The sequence below is a fragment of the Cynara cardunculus genome (assembly GCF_001531365.2).
Source record: "Cynara cardunculus var. scolymus isolate 2C chromosome LG 7, CcrdV1, whole genome shotgun sequence".
Lineage (NCBI taxonomy): Eukaryota > Viridiplantae > Streptophyta > Magnoliopsida > Asterales > Asteraceae > Cynara > Cynara cardunculus.
In genome coordinates this window covers 14685255-14706654 of record NC_037534.1, presented here as the reverse complement: position 1 = coordinate 14706654, position 21400 = coordinate 14685255, and positions in this window count along the sequence as shown.

Here is a 21400-nt window from a genome sequence, read left to right as displayed (position 1 = left end):
TAATATAAACTTGAAATAATAATACGTAACATCGATAATGAAGCGGAAGACTTAAAAATCAATTAAACTGAATTCATAGAAATCAAGACGTTTCATAGTTCTCATTTCAAAATATCATTTAAACACAATCCGTCAATTCCTGTAGTGTTTGTGGGGTGGCCAAACCACAAGAACTATCGGGCCGGCGTGCGGGCACATACCCCGAGTCCCCCATGAATTTAACCACCGTCACATGGTGGGTAATTCTAGGATCGATCCATCTGCCCTGGAGCCAATAAAATCGGCCTAGTCCACAAGGTGGGTTCACGTAAGCCACTATTGGGCCTAACCTTGTGGACCGAGTTCACCTGCAGGACGCCATGRYYACAAAGCYGCCATAGAAGGCATCCCAAATAATGTGCCCATTAATTGAGTTGTTCTGAAAACCAATAAAACCAAACATGTGCCACTACCCGAATGACGTTCATAAAAAGTCAACATTCAAAGTACTTCAYAAAACTCGAAGCTACTTCAAAATATGACAATTAATTTAACAAAATTGAAAGATTTAAACATATAATTCAACGAACTGAAAATCAAGTGTTCACGATAAAGAATCAAGAGTTTACGATAAAGGTTCAAAGAGTTTATATATATATATATATATGTATATATATATATATAAAATTTATAAGTACGTAATTTATTGACCACTTTTAAGCGATCAATCACAAAGTAGTGAACCACCGTTACGAAGGGTCAACTACAACAACTAGTTGCCCAAGAGTCAAAGAAAGTGAAATCCGTGCCTTAAGCGGAATAGAGAAGTAAAGCACGATCAAACGGGATTCACAAAAAAGTTCGACTTGTTCGCGTGCCTAACGAATGTGCAAATCGGTTATTACTTAAACGACGTAAAATCATATCATAGTTCTAATAAATTACATAGGTCCTACATGTTTATAAACAACTTAAACGTCAAATACGACAACCGAATATGTATTACGAAATCGACGCAACACTTGGCTGTATATAATTCCGATTCGACTTTTAACAGGTTTTTGACCTTCATTTTTGGGAGCATTTTTACCCCACATAGAGATCAATACAGAAAATACTATCTAAATGAAAGATGTAGTATAATATACGACGAAACTACTGGTTTTCGAATCACCTCATTTGAATTATCCATCTATTTTATACGAATATTACAAAACAGCAGATCAATCCTAAATACATTGCAAACAGCCCCGAAAACACACTGTTTCGAGCCACTTAGAATCATAACTGGATTTTCGACCCTACATGAAAGTTGTAGTATACATCAAGGGTTTTCTAACTGCAAAATATGATATTATTTCGACTTACGGTTTGTAAGTTATACACTGTCAAAGTATGGACCTGCATAGTCGGTAAAATCTGATTCCGCAATTCCCGACTAATTTTTATAATCCAATTTCCATGATTCGCTACATTTACGTGATATTAACATACTAAACAGCAAAATAACTCCAATGATCACTACCCTAAGCTTAATCATGCAATTTTATTCTTTTCGGCATTATATCGAATAATTGGTGTGTCGTTAAACATATACACCAAATCTCACCATAATGAAACCATAATCTACCCTTTTAATTTCTACATCAATTTAACCAATCCTAGCTTTATAAACATGAATATATCATACTTATAACAATATCTATCCGTAAACTTAAACATAACATAATTTGTAAACCGGTCTTAAAATACTAACATAAACACCCTAATAAAAGCGAATGAAATTTATACCTTTATGAAGGGTTCGAAGAGCGGATTCCAAATATATAATCGTTACTTCGATTGCTCAAACGATTTGAGAAATATTTTAGAGAGAAGAAAATTAGAGAGAGAGGAAATGAGGCGGTGAAAAAAAGAAGATGAAAAATGAAGAGGCCGATGGATGGTTGTTTTTTTTACTCTCTCTCTCTCTCTATATATATATATATAATATATATATATATATATAAATATATAATTATTAAGAGTTTAGAAGTTTGGCGGTTTTAACCCCTTAATAATTACCGATCGTTATTTAAGTACGATACAATTCGGATAAGTTAACGATAATGTTTTTAAAACCCGGGTATTACAATTGATGTTCAGCTTGGAACAGAAAGATAGGATCATCTTCATTAATGTCAGTTTCAAAGTCAAAATAGATGTCCTCTGAATCATCAAATTATCAATGTATGCACCATAGTCTTGAACTCCACCCAGTTTTCTGGAAAATACCTCATTAAATCCAACATTAGCAGATAGATCCAACAACATCTTTGTTTCAACCGTAGAGACCGCCGACTTTTCAACCATTGGCTCGATCACTGGATCTGTTGCTACAACTGTCACCTACTCAGCTGTATCTTGGCCTGTTGTCTGTTCACTTGTAACAACTAGAACCGGACTTTCTACTCTAAAAATTTTAGGCTATGACTCTCTAGTAACACCTTCAACACCCATTGATGACTCGGCCAACCTTTGTCTTTTTCTCTCCCCCTCATGGTGATCTGGATCGTCTTGATCATCATATCTTCGCTTTAAAATGGTGGCTTGAGCTCTGCATGTACTCTCTAAAGTTGATACCCGTTCGGATAGGGCATGAATGGAATTCTACATATGAGTGAATGCTTCGGTGTTGGAAGCAATTATAGTACTAATCTTTGAGAAATTAGTAGCTACAACGTTCTGAAAAGCTAGAAACTTTGAGGCCTTTACTGTTGGATTCTTCTCCACTTGTTGTCTCAAAAGACCAACTAGATCTGCGTCCACCACATCAGGATTTTGACTTGAAATTATCTTGGCGTAAAGTACCGATTTCAGCTCGTCCACCATTTGATCTTGCTCCCTCGGAATTTCAGGGGCTGACGGTGGTGACGGTGTAAATGTTTGTTCTTTGGACATTGGCTCTTTGCCCTTCATCAACCTTTTCAAATTAAGAATTTGATCTGTCATAGTATCCTGGACAACCTTTAGGGCGCCATCCAAATATTCCCTTGACACAAAGTCGGGTAAAGTAATGCCTGGATCACTTAGATTACCAGCTATGACAATAGTTCAGACAACTATGGTACCTATGTTCAGTGTTGGCACAATGTTAGCACTGCTAGGACTTCCGACCTGTCCTCGTGGAAAGTCTAAAGACTCCACTCTGGTCGTTCTGGCTAGTTCACAAAGAACTGCAGGTTGAGCAACAAATGCTCTAGACTCATGTGTACCTATGTGTATCGACTCTAGACTCGAGGTGCACTGAATCGAAGTCGTAGGCTGGGCAGAGGCCTACTTGTTTCAATATCTATGTTCTCCAAATGAGAAGCAGATAGATGATGTGCTAAATTCCCATGTGAAGATGAAACTATTACTTGTTGAGAAGCAATAGAGTGGCTGGGGGTGTGCATTTGCATAGCTGGGCTAGCTATGTCTGTTTCAATACCAACATTCAATGAATGGATGTTGATAGAAGATGTGGGTGCCTGGCTAACTGTTTCAGCTAGGATAGGATCATTTTTCTCATTTTGAGCTCCACACTTACCCTCTCCATCTTTTTCTCCTTCCCCTTCACACAATCAATCAGAATTTTCAACTAAAACACCCTCGACTCTTACATCCGGTATTGCATTCAAGAGTTGATCCAACTCATCAAAATAATTGCCGTAGTTTTCAGTAAAATTAACTTCAAATGATAAACTTTGAAGCCCCGGACATTCTTGCTGATCTTGGTTGGCATCAAAGATGTCATCGAGATTATCTATGATCGCTCTGACTTGAATGTTTTTAGTAGCCGCAGGATGAGTAACATCATCATCATCATTGTCATCAGCCTGAGTTGCCTCATCTGATACTGTAGCTTCCGAGCGTGAAGAAGCTGTGGAATACTATCAGTTGTAGTATGATGCAGATCAGAGTCTCCCCTCTCCAAACTACCCCTCTCAATTACATTTTCACTCTGCTCAATACCTTGTTCAGGTATCCCTTGTTCCTGAAATATCTCGTCTAAGTCTAGACTCTCTCTCTCAGCTAAGACATAGGTGGATCCCGGCGCAAGTTCAACCGGTTCTGGCTGAACTATATAATCTATAACTCCTATATTCTATCACACAATGAGCACTCTGATCCGCGTAGGCAAACAACTCAGCTGGAATTGCCATTATAGAATTGATATCTTCAACTTCGATATGAGCTCTTATTCTTCGCATTTCGAATGACGGGCCAATTTCACTGCCTTCTCTGGCCGGGATTTCTACGTTTGTGCTCATCATTCCTTTAATAATAAGTTGAAGAAATCGCTGAAAAGGTACAAATTTCCTAGCTTTTGAAGGAAATCGTTTAGCGTTGACCACCTCCGTCAATTCATTCCAGATTACAAGCGCATATTCATAATGACGACTGAAGAACGATCCCATGGAAGAATTTGAGAAATGGACTGTTGCAAGTGTCGATCCCTGCAGTTTTTGAAGTTAAACACCGGTTGAGTATAGAAAATAGCAGGTGTCATATCGAAGGTAGAAATCGTCTTCTAAATAGTGACGGATTAGTTAACTCTTGCAAGTATCCTAATCGTCTGATGTCTGGGCAAAACTCTTCGTCAGTTATGAATTCTTCAAATCCGAAGGCAGTTGGACTTGGCACTCTGAGGATTATTCGCAGCCTTTTTAAAGTGAGACGACTCATGTAGTCGTCTACATTCCCTTCAAAGAAATATAGGTCTTCTTCCTTCGACAGTGTGAGAATGTTCCAGAACTGTTGTAGGTAGACCATCAGAACTTCCGCAGTAGCTGAAAGGGCATAAGCTATTGGGTGTGCTCTTAGGATTTTCGAGAATTATTCGGTATTCACAACGCATTTCAAAGTTGAAGTGGTGGTTGTTTGGTTTAATATCTAGGTAAAGATACTGAGGAAAGATAGATTCATCTGGGGTTGGGATATTTGCTGACTTGGGTGGTTGGTTTAAATTGTCTGATCTGACTGAGGGAATGTGAGTTTCCTCATCAGATCTTTGTGGTTCGTCAACCATTTTTTTGTAAGAAATAAAATTTTTTTGATCCGCAAATGATTAAATATTTTACAAACTATCAAAACCAGACAGAAAAACCTAACACTAGTTTTACCAAAAAGAAATAACAAAAAAAATGATTAAATTTTTTCAGTCAAAAAAATATCTAAAAAAATAACAACAACAAAACAAAAAAAATTGACACTAAGTTTTTTTTAAACTAAAAAAATTATAAAACATACAAAAAAAATACTAAACAATTAAAAAAAATTAAACTAATTTTTTTTAACAAAACAAAAAAGAACTTAAACAAAAAAAAAACAAACAAATATTGTCCGGATACGGAATCCGAACAACAATCCAGTCAAATTCGGACGATGGACAACCAGAGTCAACTCCAGTCACCATCTCAGGTGAAAAATCCGGTCAAAATCAGACCTTCCAAAACCGGTTAATCAAAATATTTCAACCACTAAGTCCAAATAACCTAAATCCGGATACAAAATCCAACAACTAAACTGTTCTTAGATTTAGACAAAGTTAAGATTCATGACAGTGTGTTCAATTCAACCCAGATATATGATTTTGGCAATTTTAGAGTTAGGGTTCTTAAAACAAGATTCAGATTCAAGTTTGAATATTATGATGATTAAGAGTTCGATTAAGTCCAAAAGTATATAATTCCAAGATATCGATTTAGGATTCAAACCTTTTAGGTTAACAGGAATAGTCCAACGAGTTCAATGAATGATTCAAGAAGAATAGATGAAGATGAAGAACAATCGATGTGTTTATCCAGAAACGATGATGAATAGTGAACTCGAGAGCTTGTGAGATGTGAAGAGTAAAACAGTAAAGAGTGAAAAGTAAATCGGATACCCACTTATATAATAGAAGAAAAACTTTTCACATTCTAATCCGAAGGAAGAGTTGTCCGGATTAAGATAAATCGGACAAGGAGTTGTCTGGATTCTACTCACACACAACACTAATTCAAGTACATCGGATAACACATGATCGGATTGAACCTAAATTGGATGACTCTTCATCCGAAGAAGACAAAAATCAGATGACTCATTGAACGAATAAGACCAAATCCTCATGACTCTATGAACGAATTACCCCACATAAACACTTGGCCAAAAATATATTTAATCTTATCCGGATGGGAGTTTATCGGATAGCCTCTTGTCCGGATATAATCTAAATCGGACATAACTTTGTCGGGATACGACTCTTTCCGGATAAAGCTTTAACCGGATTAAGTCTTTATCGGACAAAGTGTTGTCCGGATTAGACTAAATTGGACAAACACTTATCCTTTTAAACTCACAATCTTTCAAACAATTAGATATTTTAACAGTACCTGTAAGAAAAAATGAACCAGTTAGCATCATACAGATATGTTAACTCCCTCTCGAAAAAATGAATCAGAAATTAAAAACAAAATTCAACACTCCCCCTCATATATAGATTCCACTATCCAAAGATTTTCAATCACATTAAAAAATTGAAATACTGATTTATATTGACAAATACAGATATTTTGAAAAAAATGTATTTGACTTAAGCTCAGTTCAATAAATTGAATAGTTTTTAAGAAATATTAAAATTTTCAATTTCAACATTCCTGACTTAAATACTAAAAAGCTGAAGCATCATCTAAAGCTTTCATAAATAAGTCAGGTAGTTGAAATTTTGTATTTACAAAATATAATTCAATAGTTTCCTTTTCAGCATGATCTTTAATAAAGTGATACCGGATATCTATATGTTTGGTTTTAGTGTGTTGAACAGGATTACAAGATATAGCAATTGCGCTTTTCGAATCATAATAAATGGGATTTTTATTAAAATAAAAACCGTAATCTCTGAGCTGTGTCTGCATCCAAAGCTTTTGAGAACAACAACTAGCAGCAGCTATGTATTCTGCTTCCGTGGTGGAAATGGATACACAGTTTTGCTTCTTTGAAGTCGAGCTTACGAGTTTGTCTCCCAAAAATTATACATAACCCGAAGTACTTTTCCTGTCCAACATACACCCTGCATGATCCATAATTTGTATCTGAGTATCCTGTTAGTTCAAAACTAGTACCCTTTGGATACTAGAGTCCAATATTGGCAGTCCCTTTCAAATAACGAAAAATGCACTTAACAACACTTAAGTGGGACTCCTTTGGATTAGCCTGATATCTGGCACAAAGATGTGTTGAAAACATATATCCGGTCTACAAGACGTTAAATACATTAAAAAACCAATCATGCCTCCATATGTTTTCTGATCTACGGTTTTTCCTGAAGGATCAACATGTAGTTTTGAACCAGGAGCCATAAGTGTTTTAATAAATGTACAATTTTCCAAATTAAATTTCTTCAGGATATCAAAGATATATTTTGTTTGATAGATAAAAATTTCTTCAGGCTTTGACTCATCAACAAAACCTTCCAGTTGAGAAACATAGACTTCTTCTTTGAGAAGACCATAAAGGAATGTTGTCTTAACATCCATCTGATAAACCGTGAAATATTTGTGTGCAACGTACGCCAAGAACATCCTTATAGCTTCAATCCGTGCTACCGGGGTAAAAGTTTCATCATAGTCGACACCTTCTTGCTGATCGTATCCTTTAGTGACAAGCCGGGCCTTATTTCTGACAATAACTCCATCTTCATCTTTCTTATTCTTGAAAACCCACTTTGTACCGATAATCGTCTTATATCGAGGACGCGAAACCAATCTCAAGACCTTTAACGCTTCAAACTAATTCAGCTTCTCTTGCATCGCTATTATCCAGTCCGAATCTGCTAAGGCTTCAGACACCTTAGATGGTTCAATATTACTTAAGAAAGCGGAGTAAAGACACTCATTTGCAGAAAAAGACCGAGTACGAATAGAAGCAGTTGGATCACTAATAATTTGAGTTATTGGATGATCTCGGGTCCACTTGGTGCTATGAGGTAGGGGAATATATGAACTTTGATCAGAATTTTGATCAGTATAAGTATTGGGAGAATTGTCCACAACAGGTTCAGGTATAGGTTCATTATTTGAAACTGAGGTAGGTTGAATATCTGACTGAGGTAAGGTATTTTCATCTTGAACGACCGAAACCTCTGGCAAATTAACATTCGAGACCTCTTCACACTGAACTGGACAATCAGGACAAAACATTTGAATTATCAGGTTTGTTATCAAAGTAATCATCGTAAAAAATTTCAAATAATGAATCTAGATCAGAAAGTTTAGAATCAGAAGACTCATTAATATCTAGTCCAGGTCCTGAACCATTTTGTTCAGAGGCCACATCAATCACTTCATCGAATGATACGTTAACGCTCTCATTAACAATTTTCGTCCTTTTGTGTATGCAGCAGATGTTTTTGAGTACCCTATGAATACAGCTTCAGCAGCCTTTGCAGCGAACTTACCTCTGTCCTCTATGTCATTTAGAATGAAACACCTGCAACCAAACACTCGGGAAGAATTTGATATTAGGTATTCTTTTATTTATAAGCTCATAAGGAGTTTTATCGAACCTTTTATGAATGAGAGATCGGTTCTGGGTAAAACATGCAGTATCAACTGCTTCAGCCCAAAAGAATAAAGGAAGCTTTGAAAACATTAAGAGTGTACGCGCTGCTTCCACTAGAGTTCTGTTTTTGCGTTCAACGACACCATTTTGTTGCGGTGTCTGGGCTGCTGAGAAGGTATGTGAGATACCATGAGACTCTAAAAATGAGCCTAGAGTCTTGTTCTTGAATTCAGTTCTGTTATCAGTTCTGATTTTCTGAACTGACAACTGTAGATTGACTTGAACATTCTTCAAGAGAGAAATAATTGTCTCAGCTGCTTCGTGACCTCAGAAAATGAACCCATGTATATTTGGAATAATCGTCTACAACGACTAGCACATACTTCTTCCCATTAATACTTTGTACTCTCATAGGACCACAGAGATCCATATGAAGTAAATGAAGAGGACGTTCGGTGTTGAACTCTGGTTTGGACTTGTGTGAAGCTTTCTTCAGTTTACTCAATTCACATGCGCCGCAACATGATCTTTATAAAATTTTAGCTCTGGAATTCCTTTTACCAAGTTATCACAGACCAACTTGTTCAAATTCTTGAAATTCAGATGTGAAAGACGCCGATGCCACAATAAGTTTTGCTGCATGGAGGCCTTGGATATCAAGCAATCTTCAGTATCCACTTTTGTATTGGATATGTCAATTGTGTAGAGGTTTAATCTTTTGACTCCAGCGAGTAGCTCCTTACCATCAGTAGTACGTATACTGCACTGGTTATCTTTGACCTATACTAAAAAGATTATGTCCAAGTCCTTCGACATACGACACTTTTTTAATCATTAAGTTCCCAAAAATTACGTCACCGTATCCAAGGATAGGTGCGTATTGATCATTATCAAATCTTACCGTTCCTTCAAAAGATTCAACAAAATTAGATACCAGCTCTATTCTACCAGTCATGTGCTTAGARCATCCGGAGTCTAAGAACCACACATGCCGGTTTACCTGCACAATTAATCAATTAGGTTTAGGTACCCATTTTAGAATGGGTCCTTTCAGATTAGGCCTTGTTGGTGGTATGCTATAACTACCAAACCAACATTCTTTAAAAATATTTTTCTTCTTCAAAGCAGATAAGGCAAAATGCATAATATGATGAGGTTTAAATGAAGCAAAAGACGTAAACATTTCATCCCATCGACAAGGAGAACAATTTATTTTTCTTTTCTTAATATTAAACATATCATTGACTGAATATCTTTTTACAGTTTTATTCAATGCAGAATTCTTCAACATAGAATCAGCAAAACATTTCTTCTTTTGTAGCTTTGATGATATATCTGAGCCTTTCACTTTCTAGACCTTCTTAAACTTCAATGAATTATCTGAAACATGAGAAATAAAATCTAGCTTTAGATGAACGATGAATCTTTTGTTTCAGAATCTTTTCAGTAGGCTTCTTCTGTTTCTTCGAATTTCTTTTAGTTTTGTTCTTTTTATAATACAAATTCTCAGAAACAAGTTTTCATTAAATCTCTTTTTAAAATCTGAGACCCTTTCAGAATCCATAGTCATTTCAGTTTTAAAATAAAATCCTCGTGATTGGGTAGTTATTTTGAGCAATCAAACTAAGGAATCTCTTCATCTAAACATGTATCCGAGTTCAAGATATCAGAAAAGTTTATTTCTCCATTTGAAAACTTTAAATCTTCTGACTCAGAAGCGTCACTTGAAGATTTGGAACATGAAAAATATTATGACTCAACTTGTTCCACACTGACTCTGGATTTTTTTAAATTTTCAATTTTATTTAGAAATTCTTCTTTTTGCTTATTAAAAGAAATTATTTCTTCAGTCAAAATCTTCTCCAACTAAACCACTTGTTTTTCCAAAACCAATGGTGGAGTGTAAAATTTTGGTTCAGCGGGTTTAGATTCAAGTTCTGCTTTTGAGTAACTATGAAAATAATCAGTTGAAAGTGCATGAACTTGTGTTTTATAACTTTCATTTAGTTCTGAATAGTCAAATGGAACTCGCATTTTGTCCGTTCTTTTTCTGTTCAAATCTTCTTGTTCTTCAACTTCATCAGAAGATTTTGTAAATTTTATTTGATACTCGGGACCACAATCAAGATATTCAAATTTAAAAAGGGTTGGAGTAAAATATAAATCCTTTTTCAAGCAGTTTGGATTTTCATATCCTAACCCTTCCCGAGGATTGAAAAATCTTTTCTCGGACGACTTGTTTAGAAAAATTGTTTGGTCAGTTTGCCCTCTCTTATATAACTTTTCTTTTTGGGCCTTCAATTTTTCATTTAAAATTTGATTTGAAAATTAAGCTTACTGATTTGAACAATCAGATCTTCGTTCACCAATTCTAATGACCTATACTTTTCATGAGAATCAGATAATTTAGTTTTGAAAATGTCTGATTTTTCGTAAAAAGTTTTTGATTCAAACAACAAAGATTGCGCCCAATCAAAATTTTAGCATTTTCATAAAAAAGTTTGATGTGTTTTTATTTTTGCATATTTAGTTCTCTTTCAAGATTATCAACACGCTTCTTTTCAGATTTTAATTATCGTTGAAAATCTTAAAGTTTGAGCATCATCTTGTGCATCTGTTCCATGCAAGAATTTTCCAATACCTCTTCATTTGAATCAACATTCTCCTCTTCACAATCATCAGAAGAATCTGTTTTTGTTTTAACCATCAGACATATGTGAGCCACAACTTCTGACTTCTCATCCTCATCAGTAAGGTTGAGCCAGTGATCATCTTCAGCCATTAATGCCTTTCCTGCATCTTTTTGTTTGGATAGGAGGAATTTATTCTTGTAGTAGTCGGTGTGTTTCGATACCGGCTTTCTACAATTTACAACAAAATGCCCCAACTTGCCATAGTTGTAGCATTTAGTTTTTTCATCGGCCACTCCTTTCACAAACTTTTTCTTCTCTTCTTGCTTCTTCTCAAACTTGTTCTCGTACCTCTTTTCTTCATACTTTTTCTTCTCTCCGAATTTATCCTTGAAATAATATTTAAAACCAGAAGAAAATCTCTGATTGTTCGAGTGCGGTTTTTTGTAGAATTTCTTCTGAAAAGCTTTTGTCAGCATCACCATGGCTTATTTGATCTCCTTCATTTCAGAGTCAGAATCAGAGCTATCACTGTTTTCAGTTGACGATTTACTTTTCTGGATGACTTCTTTCACTTGTTTGTCAGACTTGTTCTTATTCTTTTTCTCAGTCACAAAGGCCAAAGGATCACTAACTTCCTTTTCCTTTTTCTTCTTTAGATCTCTCACTTCCAAAACATCTTCTTCGTTTTGTTTAAGAGTTTCATAAACATCATGTATCTCAATTTCAGACAAAGATTTATTGTATATGATATTATTTGCATAAGGTTTCCACTCTGGTTGTAGATTACTTAGGAAGTTAACATTGACTTCAATTTTGGACTTTGTAATTTCATTTTTTTTAGCTCATTTAAAAGTCTCATAAGGCGATCATACAGATCATCAAGGCTCTCTTGTTCTCTGGCCTTGAATTCCTCATAAGCAGTTATGCAATTTGTGATCTTCAACTGAGTTCCCACCTTAGAACCCATCATCATCTTTTCGATTTGCATCCACATGCTGTGTCCAGAAGCTTTATAGCTGTCAATGTTGGTATAAATGTCATTAGTAAGTGCTTGCATCATGTAAGATTTACATAATACATCAGCGTGTGCTTTCTCTCTTTCTTCAGCCGAGTATCTAGATTTTTCTTTAATGACCATTTCAGCTAGTTTGTTCTGATATGGAATTGGAGGAATTTCTCTCCAAAAAACAGCTGGCCCTTTCATGAAAGATTCAATAATTAAGTCTCCATTTTTGTTGTCCCTTTTTTTTCTTTCAATGAAGTCCAGAAATCTGTCCCTCCATTGATTGTAGTCACCTCTCAATAGAATTGGTGGCTTGGTATCAATACCAATTGCCATTGCTTCCCTTGAACTAATTTTTTATCTGATTTAAGTAATATAGGATCTCTGCAGTTCAAGATTTTGATTTGAAGAATTAAAATCCAATGATATCTCAAAAATCTCGCACAAAATTCTTAAACATACAACACTTAGTAAAATATCACACACTCAACCTTATCCGGATTGGGAATCTTGATAAGTTTATCCGGATTAGAAGTCCGAACAACTAAGATTATCAACTAAGAGATACTGACAAGTCTATCCGGATTTGATCTCCGGACACTTGAGACTTCACAAAATTCAATCAATATTCAAATACGATCTATACACGAAGTCAACAAAAGTCAACACAAACAAGTCCGATCAACTCAAATTTGGTCAAAGAGTAATACGGTCAAACTTCAACTCGGTCAACAATAGAAGTCAAAGTCACAATCCGGTCAATGACTAATTCGGTCAACAAACACTTGGTTAGTTTTCAAAACTAAATCGGATGATGAATTAACTGATTTATGTCTAATACGGATAAAAGCTCACACGAATAACGACTAAATCGCACACAATTACGAACGGATTAAGCATAAATCGCACAAATCAACAAATCAACCAACTTTGCACTTAGTCACAATCATAGATTACAAACCGGACAAAGTACGAAACGGATTCAACCAAGTACGGTCACTATACTATCCAAATTATCTTCAACCACAAAAATAAATTTTAACAATTTTTTAAACCAAAATGGATCAAAAGCTCGAACATAAAAAGTTTCATTTTATCCAAAATCCTTCAAAAACTCTTAAAATCTTGATCAAATCGCAAATTTTATGAATAACAACAGTTCAGATCATCAAAACGAATATAGTAATCCAAATTTTAACACCTAAAACACAAAATTGAATGAGATTAGGGTAGAAAATTGGAGATTCTGTCTGATGAACTCAAGAACACGATGAACAAGTTCTGAATAGTCTGCAAAAAATCTAGAATTTTGAGTGTAAAATCTCAAAAAAATATATAATCTTCACTCAAATCGCTGCATCAAGCTCTGATACCAATTGTGTGTCCCAAACAATCACCAAATTAGATAATCTTGAAGAAAGATATGAACAATTTAGAGAGAGAATTTTAACCCAAATGCTTTTTATTGAAATCTTGCAATGATTACACTAATGACAAAATTAACACTAATTACAAGACTAATTACTCTATTTACACATAAAAAATTAGGAAAAACAAGCTTGAATACCACAATCAAAGCACAACTTTGAACCCAACAAAAGAGCTGACGAAGATCGAGGAAGATCTCAAGGATGAGGTCATTGTAAATCAAACCAGCAGTATCGAGCGTGAACATGCTATAGCTGAGCGTGAGCAAGCTATTGCTGAACTCAAGGCTAAGGAGGCTACTATTGAAGGGTGGTGCAAAGTCTCTATCAAAGCCTTTGAGATCATCAACGCTCGGATTCCCGCCAAGATAAAGACTGGTCTAGGCTTTTCCTATGATCAGGAAGAACATGTCACTGATAGGTATGTTGAAGTTTGGCACCTTCATCTCCTCTATTCCTGACACTTCTTCCTCTCAGTCTTCTATCACTAAGAGTCATCTTGAAGGAACTCCTTTGAGTTCAGTCTCAAAGACAAAGGAAATCTGTAGTTATATCACCTCTTCCCAAGAAGGCTGACAAGTCATATAGATCAAGATCTATTTCTTCATCTTGTGCACCTTCTTTTTCTTCTTTTGGGATCAAGATATCTGAATCCACTAAAAAATCTAAGTCAAATCATAAGGTGAATGTTTCACCTAAAGACTCTAAATCCTCAGTTATTCCTCCTAGAAAACATGATAAGAAAATCCTTGGAGCTTGTCCCTCTTCTGTTCCCCTGGTACTTCCTGGCCCTAAAGCTGGTTTCAGCTATAAGAAGTGTAGACACTATGGTGAAACTACACATATTACCAGCAAGTGTCCTTCTGCTACCAAGGCTGGTCCTCCAGCCATGGGAAAGAAAGTAGCCAAGGCTGAGAAATCAACCAAGGTGAAATCTGCCACTAAAGTTGTAAAAACGACTAAAGTTGTGAAAACGACTAAAGTGAAGAATACCATTGAAGCCTCTTCTTCAGACTCAGTGAAGACACCTACTGAATCTAAGTCTTTAGCGTCAGGGGTTGTTGCTCCTAATACCACTGAAGCTTCTTCTTCAGGCTCAGTGAAGACTTCTGTTGACTCTAAATCTTTAGTTTCAGTGGATGTTTCCTCTAACTCTGCTGGACCCAAAGGAAAATAGTTACCAAAGCAATCTTAATCTGTTTTTGTGTGTAGGAAGTCAAAGGCATTTGGTATCTCGATAGTGGATGCTCAAGACACATGTATGAATATAAATCATTGCTCATTGATTACAATGATGAGAGAGGCCCTTTCGTAGCCTTTGGAGGAAATAGAAAATGATATACCAAGTGCTTTGGTGTATTAACCAACGACGCAACTACTTTCAAACATGTTGCATATGTTGAAGGATTGAATCACAATCTTCTTAGCATCAGTCAACTGTGTGAGAAAGATTTCACAGTAAAATTCTCTAAGAATTCATGCTACGTCTTCGACAAATATGATAAGGTTGATTTAACCGGTTCTCGCCTAGAGAATGTATACATCATCAACATGGATTCTTCTCTTACTAAGAACAATTTTTTTCTCTCAAAAGCTTTGTCAGACATCAATTGGCTATGGCACAAACGACTTTCTCATCTCAACTTCAAGATACTCAGTGAGTTGTCTCGAAATGATCTCGTCACCGGTCTTACTCAATACACCTTTGCAAAGGAATCTCTTTGCTAAGTGTTTGAGAAAATAAAACAGACAAGAGCCAGCTAGAAAATCTCTTCAGTGACCTCTCCACTTCAGCTATTGCACATGAACCTCTTTGGTCTAGTTAACGTACAATCTATAGTTGGAAAGAAATATACACTTTTCATTGTTGATGAGTACTCCAGGTACACTTGGGTTTTCTTTCTCAGATCCAAAAGTGAAGCACCTGAAGAAATTATTCCGTTCATCAAAAGGATAGAAGTACTTAACAACATTAAAGTACGATCTATCAGAAGTGACCATGGAACTGAATTCAAGAATAGTACTATGGATAGCTTCTTTGAGAACAAAAGAATCTCTCACAACTTATCTTAGGTGAGAACTCCACAACAAAATGGAGTCGCTGAAAGAAGAAATCGAACAATCATCGAGCCTGCTCGATCAATGCTCAACGAATCTCATCTTCCTACTCAGTTCTAGGCCGAAGCTATCAATACTGCTTGTTTCACTCAAAACTGATCGTTGATCATTAAGAGATTCAAGAAGACATCTTACGAACTCTTCCATAGCAGAAAGTCTTCTCTCAGCTTTCTTCATATATTTGGTTGCATGTGTTTCATTCTCAACAACCATGACTAACTTGGAAAGTTCGATCCCAAAGCTGATGAAGGAATCTTTCTTGGATATTCTTCAGTATCCAAAGCCTTCAGAGTATTCAACAAACATCCACAAACCATAGAAGAAACAATCTGTGTCTCCTTTGATGAGTCTCAATCATCTAATTCTAAACCCATCATTAATGATGATGAAGAATTAGAAAGCTAGATGTTCTCTCATTTTGGACATGAAGTTTCCTTCAATAATCAACCCAATGCTGATACTCCAGAAGCTGATGATGATCCACTTATTATTCCAGTTGCAATTAATAACCAAGTCGAATCGTCTTCAAATATCGTTTTAGTGCCCATTAGTTGCATTCCTCCCTCTACTTCAAACACTAACCATTCAATGAATGAAATGCCTTCAGCTTCTGAATCTCTATCAGTCACTAAATCTCTCTCTGAGGCTCCTTTAGCAATTCAACCCATTGCTGAAGAATCTGTAGCTGAAGCCTCATATTCTCTACCTGAACATCAATGCTTAGATGACAATTCTCTACCAGCTTAGTGTTGGACAAAAGACCATCCAATTCATCAAATTCTTGGTGATCCAAGTGCAGGTATTCAGACACGACGTGGTCTATGTAATATTTATCTCTTTGTCAACTTTATTTCTTTAGTTGAACCCAAAAAAAATTAATGAGGCTATCTCAGACCCTAGTTGGGTCATTGCCATGAAAGAGGAACTCATTGAATTTGATAGAAACAAAGTCTGGTACTTTATCCCACATCCATCTGACAAAACTGTGATAGAAACCAAATGATTTTATCGCAATAAGTTAAATGAACAAGGTATGGTAACCCATAACAAGGCTCGCCTTGTTTCTCAGGGTTATAGACAAGAAGAAGGAATCGATTATGACGAAACCTTCACACCAGTGGCTAGGCTCAAAGTTATTCGACTCTTTCTAGCCTTTGTTGCCCAAAGAGACTTTAAAGTGTTTCAAATGGATGTATAGAGTGCTTTCCTTAATGGAAAACTCCAAGAGGAAGTTTATGTTGAACAACATCCAGGGTTTTTCTTGACCCTAAGTATCCAAATCATGTCTATCGATTGGAAAAAAGCTTTTTACAGGTTAAAACAAGCCCCTCATGCCTGGTATAATACCTTCTTATCATTTATCGTCTCTGAGAAATTTATCCGTGGAAAGATTGACCATACCTTATTTCTTAGGAAAGGTAAAGGTCACATCATTCTAGTCCAAATTTATGTCGATGATATTATATTTGGTTCCACTAATCCCTCTTTGTGTTTTCTATTCGCTGATCGCATGAAGAAATAATATCAAATGAGTATGATGGGAGAACTAACATATTTTTTAGGTCTTCAGATCAAGCAATCAGATAAAGGTATCTTTATCAGCCAAAGTAAGTATGTTAGAGATATGCTGAAAAAGTTTGATCTATCCAACAGCTCATCTATGAAAACTCCGATGGCTCCTCCTTTATCACTGAATAGGGATCCAAATAGAAAGCCAGTTAACGTTACAGTTTATAGAGGAATGATTGGTTCTCTGCTGTATCTCACAGCAAGTCGTCCAGATATCATGTAATGTTGATCAATAATCTAGTTAATAATAACCAAATTATAGTGATTTAACGAAGAAAGTTATGAATGCTCAAGAAGAAATTAAGAAACAGTTAATAACAATCTTGAGCTTCAAAGGTTTCACTTTTATTATAAGAAGAACGTAAAGCTATTTTAGTGACACTTTTTACAATAGGTCAGATCACCTATTTATACTAATCAACTAATGAGAAGAAAACTATCTAATGAGACATTTTAGCTAATCTTCTATTAACATATAGCGTTTATCTATTCTATGGATAAACTTTAGTATTAAAGATAAACTAGAAATCTAGATGTTGACATGTCATCTCCAGCTGTCATTTATGGTGTGGTGAATCATCCTTATCTTTAGATCTTCGTTGTATGCTTCTGGATGATTTGMTGGAGAATTCACTAAGTGTTGATGACCAGAGAATCGATGAGGATGCTCTTTCCATYGCATYCCAGATCGTCCATCGGTCCTCTGGTTATACCCCAGACTTAGTCGCTTCTGCCTTGATATCTTCATCGATCCTCTKGTTCTTCATCACTTATTGTTTTTCATTACTTTTTACATTATGAGTTATGGGGTTTAACAATCTCCCCCTAAGTAATGAAAAGACAAACATATGCTAGTCTAAAAGCATTGGTGATGAATAGAGGCAAATCTAATTGAAAGACATCAGATTCCAAGTTTTCATTGGATGATGAAATTCATACAGTACTGGAATCAGAATACATCAAGGCAAAAAAAATTCAACTCATCATGAGCTACCTGAATATATTTCTCTAAAGCGTAGAAGCAGTCTTCGATATGCAATGACTGTTGATATCTCGTGAATGAGTCGACTCCCTTCTTCTCTTTGCACATAGTGTCTTCCCAGTCTTTCTTGAATGACTTTCTGAAACCATTCAAGTGTATCTGTTGAATACTTGAAGGCTTCAGTCAGTCTAAAGAACTTTTTGATCCCGAACTCATTCTTGTAAACAAGTCCAAGTTTGGGTTGAGTTATAACTGAGGCAGACCGTATTTTTTGCAGGCCTCTGAAGTCATCGTTTGGAGGAGCGTAGGAGAGCCTTTCAATGCCTAGCCGAAGAGCTATTTCAAAACCGCTCTTGGCTCTGTGGTTTACCGAGTTTCTATCGTTTTTACCACCTCTCGGTTTGCTATTCCAAATCTGATACCATGGTCTTGCCTCTGAGCTGTATATGCATACAATTCAATCAAGTCGTATGGGTTGAGGTTGATGAGGTCATTTTCGTTAAACACACAAACTAGCCTATGTGCTCTCTCTACAGTGAACTCGACATATCGGATGGCTCAGTTGGCAAATGTCTTTATTTTCAAATCAATGACCCTCCTTATCCCATCATACGAAAAGACAGCCTATGGTGCTTGAGTGGTCTGTCTAATGAATCTATGGTGTAGGAGGTCCATGGACACAAGCGATAAGATTGGAGGGTTGGTGGTTAAACTGTCATCGCGGTCTTGATATAGATATTGGTGAATGTTTTCAAGCAAAATTGGTTCCCTAGGTGGCAAATCAGGACGACTCCTCATTGACTCCATGCTCTATATTATTTCGTCAACCAAGCTCTGAGGAGGTTGCCTTGAGGAAGAGGGAGTATACGCATACACCATGGGTGTTTGGGCTAAGGGTTGTGTATGGGTTGGTGTTGATTCAGGTTTGGTTGGTTGGGGTTCATTTGGTACGGTTTGGGTGGTTTTTGGTGCATGGGATTCGGTAGGTGATTGTGGTTGTTGGGGTAATGAAGGTTGTAGTGTCATGGGTTCAGCTTGCATGGATAAGGTGAATGGTTAAGTGGTGCGTGGTGTTGGTGAAGGGGTTAAGGGTAGGTTTGATGTGGGTGTTGAAGGAAGAGGTTGGTTTAGTTGTGTTGGTGGGGTAGTAGGTTCTTCATCGGTTGAAGAGCTCAACATGATGGGCTCTTGGGTTTCAGCGAAGGGAACTTGTATATTTACATCTTCAGAGGGCAGAGCCTCTGGTTCCCTTGCTTGGGTTCTTTCTGGTGATGGTGGTGGTTGAGGTGATGATGATAGTTGTGCAGCGGATTCGGTTTGTTGTGTAGTAGCGGCCTGTGTCTCCCCCTCATGAGGTACAAGACCTTGATCATTGGGGTCTTGGTCGTCATGCCTAGGCCTCTTGTGCAGATGGCTGCTTGAGCAAGAGGCTCTTGTCCTCTTCTTCTTTTCCTTCCTGAAGGTAGCAAGGTATGCCTTCAGGGAGGTCTGCCGTTGACTCGCCTCCATTGTTTGTAGGAGGGAAGTTGTGCGCCATTGTTCATCGGCCAGGTTCTGGGAGAGAACCATTGTTGGACGAGTGGCCTGATGAACATATTTTGCACTGATCTCATTAAAAGATGAGACCAGTGCCCTTGACAGAGCTCGCAAGTCCGCTTGTGTTGTGAACTCTGTCTTGGAGGATGAAGTTGGTGGTGGCATGGTGGAGGTGGATGTGTATGGGGGAATGGGAAGGTTGGTTATTAGGTCTCTCACCTCTGAAGTGAAAGTGGAGAAGGCTTCATTGAAGGATGGGCCTACAGAGGGAGGTGGTGGTTGAGAATTGGGCTGGGGGATTTGGGCGAGGATAGCGGTGGGGAGTTGGGTGAGGGTGTCTTGGATRKAGGCCATTTGGTGGGTGAGATTGGCTAGGGAATCATCGATAGAGGTGATGGATGGTTGTGGTGTTTAGTGAGGGACTTTGGGGGGAATGGTTGTGGATAGGGAGTGAAGGTTGTGGAGGATGGTTTGAAGTTTGGTTATTATGTAGGTGAGGTTCTCATCGGCCTCAGTTGCCTGGGCCGTGAAGGTGGCGATAGATTGGATGATGACTTGGTTTCGTTGAGTGGCTAGGGAGGAAGTGGTGTTATGGTGTTGGGTGACGGTTTGTTGGAGCATTTGTAAGCGGGTGGTGTTGGCCTGTGTTTGGGTTTCGATTTGGGTGAGGTGGTGTTGTAGGATTGCAAGAGATTGTTGAAGGTCAGAGGTAGAGGTGGAGGGCTGGTTGTGTACAATCCCTTGCATGATGAGTTTAAGGTCTTCCAAGGACCACATCACTGTATCGACAAAGGCTTGGAACTCTGCATTTGTGACCAGATCAGCAAGTGGGGTAACCTCTGCAGCAACGGATGCTACAGGTTGTGCCTCTGCTTCTGAGGTGCCTTATTTCCCTTGGGAGAAGGTGGGTCTTGAGGGACTTCCATCGTGTCCTTGATAGCCCTCAAGGGAGGAGCTATCTTGCGATGTTATGACATCCGCTTCCTCTTCCTCGGCTTCAGAGGCAGAATAAGTAAAACGAATGTGTGTCCCCTTCGGTAGATCAAATATCAAAGGGGGTGGTGCAGGAAGGGGAGATCGCTCTGAACGATCATGGGGTTCAACGTCAAAAGCAACACATGCTTCTTTGTGTGTGATGGAATGTGGTGAGCCTTGAGGCGATGGGCTCTTATTTTTTCATCAGCTCTCTGTTGGGAGAGGGGTGATGAAATATGAGGTTCCTCAGCTGATTCAACTCCAGAGACCCGATGAATGGCTTCTGGATGGCTGGCTTGGGTAGGGATTGGACTGGGTCGTCCTTGTTCAATACCCCTTTGGCTTTGATCGCCTGGGGTAGAGGATATGGTTGCCCTTTGGGAAGTGGGTGAAGAGATTATTTGAGTAGGGCCGAGGGTGGCACGTTGAGTAGCATCATCATCATCATTTTCATCATCCGATGATGATGACTCATGTGCGCCCTCGCTGGGCGCAGGGGACGGCTCTAGGTGCTCCGGGGTAGCTGCCCTCGGTTCGTGGGACAGCATGGAGCGTTCATAATTCTAGCATATCTCAGATGTCGATGGTATGACATTGAGCATAGCCCGTGGAAGAG